This window comes from Carlito syrichta, unplaced genomic scaffold (genome assembly GCF_000164805.1).
Source record: "Carlito syrichta isolate Samal-C Ts95f unplaced genomic scaffold, Tarsius_syrichta-2.0.1 Scaffold305619, whole genome shotgun sequence".
NCBI classification, from domain to species: domain Eukaryota; kingdom Metazoa; phylum Chordata; class Mammalia; order Primates; family Tarsiidae; genus Carlito; species Carlito syrichta.
The window spans coordinates 122,084-127,672 of NW_007249715.1; positions in this window are offsets into that span (position 1 = coordinate 122,084).

Consider the following 5,589-nt stretch of genomic DNA (forward strand, 5'->3'; position numbering starts at 1 on the left):
CACCAACTCAGAATTCATGGTTTCCCCATTCACTGTGGGTTTGGCTGGGCCACATCCCTCTGGGGTGAGAGTACCAACGGCCCGCCTGGTACCTGCCAGCCCCCTCCCCCTTCCTGAGAGCCCCGCTCTATCCAAGGGGTACTGTCCCCTGCAGGGCCCTGTGCAATCCCTTTGGTAGGCAGCTTTGAGCAGTACACAAACTGTACAACCGACCTTGGCGGCCCTGATCTTGGTCTATGAAGCAACTTTGAGGGTGGACAGCACTTGCTGAAGGACAAGCTGAAAGACAGATGCCTGGAGCTTTGATAAGGGTGGAGCCCCCTACCAGCCCTGGATGAGGCTGCCTTTTTCTTTTTCTTTAATAATTTTAATAGTTTAATAATTTGAAATAACCTCAAAGTTTCAGAAAAGTTATAAGAACCACACAAAGACCTCCCCTTTCCCCAGCCGGGCCAGTTGTCGATGCTCTGGCCCCTCTCCCTCCTGTCTTCTCCCTCTATGGGATTCTTCAGGATCACTTGAGAGCAGCTGGCAAACACCATGTCATTACCCCAAATACTCCAACGTGCACAAGCTACAAACAGGGACCCTCTCAGGACCCTCCAAATGGCTTCTGACTCAAGGAAAACCTAAAACTCCCACCCACCACTCATTTGAGTTTCCTGTTGTAAGCTGCCAAACCTCATCCTCACTGTCCTCTTTGCCCCTAGAATCCGCAGGTACAGCTCAGGGCCCACACTCCTGCTTCCCCCGCCCAACCATGTGGCCTCTCTCCAGCTGCTCATGCCTGACAGGCACCTTTTGGCCTTGGCTTTTTCTTTTTTTTGAATCGGAGTCTCACTCTGTCACCCAGGCTGGAGCGAGTGGCACAGTCATGGCTACCACAACTTTGATCTCCTGGGTTCAGGTGACCCTTCTGTCTCGGCCTGGAATTACAGGCAAGAGCTCACATCTGTCTTCTTCTATTTTCTTGAGTTGGAGTCTCACTCTCTTGCCCAGGCTGGAGTGCAGTGGCGACTTGCTGGGCTCCGGCGATCCTTCCGCCTCAGCCTTCCAAGTAGCCAGAACTACAGGCGCGCGCTACCATGCCTGGCTAATTTTGGATGTATTATGGAGACGAGGTCTCACAAAGTTGCCCGGCTGGTTTCGAACCCTCAGGCTCAGGCAATCCACTTGCCTCGGCCTCCCAAAGTGCTGAGATTACAGGCTGAGCCACTGAGCTCAGCCTTCTGTTTTCAATTGAGGCAAAATTCACAGAACATCACATTCACCATGAGCAAGTGAGCAATTCAGCGGCATTTAGCACATTCACTCGGTGCCTCTGCCTAGTTCCAAATCAGCCCAGCAGGAAGCCCCCACCCCTGGAGCGTCACTCCTGCCCCATCAGCTCTGCCTCCTCCATCTCCTGTGAGACCTGCCCTTCAGGTAAACCGAGTCACGCTCTGTGCTGCCTCAGAACCTCTGCAGGAGCTGCTCCCTCCCCTGCATCCGATGTCTCTGGGTTCAAGTCACTGGCATCCCTGGGGCTGTCCCTGGAGCCCGCTGCGAGGTCAGGTGCCCTTAGCATCTGTCCTCCAAAAGGCCCCAGCTTCCCTCTGCAGCATGGGTCACGACTGCAGTGACTGTGCGGGGCTGTTTCATTTGGGCCTCTGTGGTTCGACTGCAAGTCCGTTAGGCAGGAGGAGCACGTCTGCCTCATCTTGCGCTCCCCCTGGGCCTGGCCCTGGCAGGCACACAGGAGGTACTCAGCCATGTGTTTTTATGCTTTGGGGGTTTAAAAAATTTTTATTTTTATAGAGATGGGGGTCTCACTGTTGCCCATGCTGGTCTCGAACTCCTGGCCTCAAATAATCCTCTCACCTCGGTCTCCCAAAGTACAGGGATTACAGGCATGAGTCACCATGCCCATCATGTGTTGCTAATATAACTCAACGGGTGAGTGAGTGAGCACCCAGACGGGGGTCGCCTTGGGTCCTCCCAGCTATGACACGGCAGCCCTCATGCCCCGGTCCCGCCCTCCCCTTACGTGCCCATATATGGACGCGCTGCAGGACCACGCTGGCCAGGTCTGTGAGGTCTGGGCCTTTGTGACCTCACAATGCCCGGCCCCCGCCCCCAGTGTCTATAAGAGGCTGCAGCCCTGGCCCCTGGCCTGCAGCCCACCAAGTTCCACCTGCTCAGAGGTTGGCTGGCTCAGCCGAGGTGGTGTCCCTGCTCTGAGCGTCCAGGCCAAGCCCACCCAGCACCATGGCCAGATACAGATGCTGCCTCAGTCCAAGTCGGAGCAGATGCCGCCGCCGGAGACGCAGGTGTCGCAGGCGGAGGAGGCCTTGCTGTCCCAGGCGCAGAACCAGGAGTGAGTGCAGGGGCGGGGGTGGGACGGGGTACAGCAGTGGCGGGTGGGTTGGGCGGCACCGCCGGGCTGGCAGGCTGGGCCCACTCTCAAGCCTCTGTCCCCCAGGGTGCTGCCGCCGCTCCTTCCGGCTGAGGTGTAGAAGATACTGACGCCCATGAGAGCATGTCACTAAACTGCCTAAGAATTTACCAGACTTCAAGTCACGACCTCTCGCTTCATCTTGAAGATGCCACCGTCCACTGCAAAACAGTCTGCTAAGGAACAAAGCCACCTGTCAATAAATGGAAAGTCATCCCACTTCGGTGTCCTTGTCTTTGAGGGCTGAGTGGGGCTGAGGGCGTGGCACATGAGGGGTGGGTGCTGAGAGGCGTGGAGGGATGGCAGCCACACAATTCTGTTGCAAACTCTCGCAACACCAAGTCACCACCAAGACCTGCCTCCCAGGCCACCTCTTAGTAGCCCCGCCTGGTGGGCACTGCAGGGGCACAAGCTCAAGGGTCAGTGGCATACCTCTTTCCCACACGCTCAGGGACATCACGCAGCAGATGGAGACAGGGTGGGGGAGTGTTTATGCCACAGGTGTTGGCAAATGCCACGAACCCAGGTGTCCTCCACCCCTGGGCCCAGAGCCAGTTGACCAGCTCGAGCTCAAGATTTAACAACTTGTCACTGTCACACCTGTCCCCAGGGTGCTTGCCTGGTTTACTTCAATATTTTGCCTCTTCAAAGACAGGCCTCTTTGGTTATACATAGATTAAGCCAGTCCCTGCCAGGAAAATCAAGTTCAAGATGGCAGCCCTGAGTCATGAATTTTCAGGCCCATCTGGGTCATGACCATTTGTCCAGGCAGCACTTAGTCCTCAGTAGCACTTGTCCAGGCAGCACTTAGTCCTCAGTGTCACTGGTAACTCCTTGGGACATAGTTTCACGTCATACTTGAGGACACAGGTGAACCTGCCCAGCTGGCCTGACAGTCGCACTCAGATGTGACACTTGACCCCCAACCCACACTAAGCCGGCCACCAAAGTACCTCGGAAGTGCTGTGGCTGTGGCCTCTTGAGTCGGGAGCGACTGTGTGTGCAGGGCATCCTGGTCCTCACCTTGCTGCGTGCCAGGCAGCCTGGTCCTCACCCAACTGTGTCCTGGCAACTCTGGTCCTCACTCCCCGTGCCTATATCCTCGTCCTCACCCCCCCATGCCGGTGGACGCCGCAGCCCTGCTGCTCTGATGAGCACACTGAGACTTGGCCTTGTGCTGCCGAGATCCCCTCACTTGGGCAGCAGCTTCCCATGCCTGGCCAGAGGAGGCTAGCCAGCTGGCTGCATGTATAGACCCCCTCAGTGAGCTTTCTTTGCTCTGTTTCCATCATCAGTCTCCAGCCTGCATTCCTCAGCTCAAGCCTCACCCTCCATTTTCTTTTTTTTTTGAATTGGGGTTTCTGTCACTCAAGCTGGAGTATAGTGGCATGATCACGCTCACTGCAGCCTCCACCTCCCGGGCTCAGACAATCTTTCTGTCTGACCGAGACAGGTAGCTGGGAGTCCAGGCATGCACCACCATGCCCAGCTAATTTTTTTATTTATTCTAATGAGGCGGTCTCACTGTATTGCCCAGGCTGGTCTCAAACTCCTGGGCTCAAGCAATCTTCCCACCTCAGCCTCCCAAAGTGTTGGTATTACAAGCGTGAGCCACCACACCTAGCCTCCATTCATTTTTTTTTTTGAGTTGGAGTCTCATTCTGTCGCCCAGCTGGAGTGCAGTGGCACACTCATGGCCACCACAGCCTCCACCTGCTGGGCTCAGATGATCCTTCTGCCTCAGCCTTCCAAGTAGCTGAAACTACAGGCAAGTGCCATCACACCTGGCTAATTTTTTGATTTATTATAGAGATGATGTCTCACCCAATTGCCCAGGCTGGTCTCACACCCATGGGATCAGGCAATCCTTTTACCTCGGCCTCCCAAAGTGCTGGATTATAGGCGTGAGCCACTGTGTCCAGCCCCATCTCCCACTTCGGTGTCCTTGGAGAGTGTGGCATCTTCTAATCTCTGTGACCATTCTACCTCCCTCTTCCCCTACCTTTTTAACTTTAATTAAGAGACAGGGTCTTGCTCTGTCACACAGGCAGATGTGCAGTGGTGCCATCATAGCTCACTGCAGCCTCGACCTCCGGGGCTCAAGAGATCCTCCCACCGCAGCCCCCCAAAGAGCTAAGATTATAGGCAGGAGCCACGGTACCTGGACTCGTAAGAGCACTGGGCCCACCCAACAATCCAGTGTGACCTCCCCATCCTCAGGCCCTGATCTAACCACGTCTGTCAAGGCCCCTGTCCCAGGTGAGGTAACAGGACCCCAGGTTCTGGTGTGGGGGCCTGGACACTTACGGGGAGGCACTGTTCTGCCACACTCTCTCTGTCCTCCGTGAGAGGGACCCATCTTCTGGGTCCCTGGGAGGGGCAGAGTTTGAGAAAGAATAATGCCCTGGCTGGGCAGGCTGGGGACCAGGTGTGGCCTCGAGCAACTCGACTACACAGAAAGTGGGAATCACTGCAGGAAGGCGTCAACGGGGAGTGCATGGGAAGGAACGAGCAGTGCGGGGTGTGTCCCTACTACCAGGGGACTCTGCTGGTGTCATTGTCTCAGCAGTAAGCTGTGTGGACACGTGGCCGTCCTGGAAGTCCCCACCACCGTGTGTTGACCAAGGATGAGGGCCGTGGTTAGACAGTTAGCGGACGGCGCTCTGTCTTGTGACCTGAGGTCCTGCCTGCTGCCAGGGATGGGATGTGTCCGACAGGCAGGGCAAGGGGCTTCTTGCCTTTTCTGTCCTGCAGGTGCCCTGCTGGCTGGGGCCCTGCCCAGTGTGGCCCTCACAGAGGAGGGCTGGGAACAATGGTGGGTGGGGCCACCGCGTCACAGTGGGGGCCCCTTTTAAATACGAGCCCCCGATGGCCCCGCACACCAGGCCAACACTAACACCAAACGCAGGTGGGCAGGCCTCGCCCTCTTCCCCCAGGGTCCCCACAGCCTCAGTCAGCCCCAGCCCCGCCTTGCACCATGGTCCGCCACCGCGGGAGCAGCCCGAGCCAGCACCCGCCCCAGGGCTCCCAGGTGCAGGGCCATAGCCTGGAGCGTGGCCGCGAGGCCCCCGAAGAGCAGGGGATGAGCCAAGAGCACAGTGAGGCCTATGGGAGGGTCCACAGGGGTGGCCACCGCTCCCGGCAACGGCGCTGCT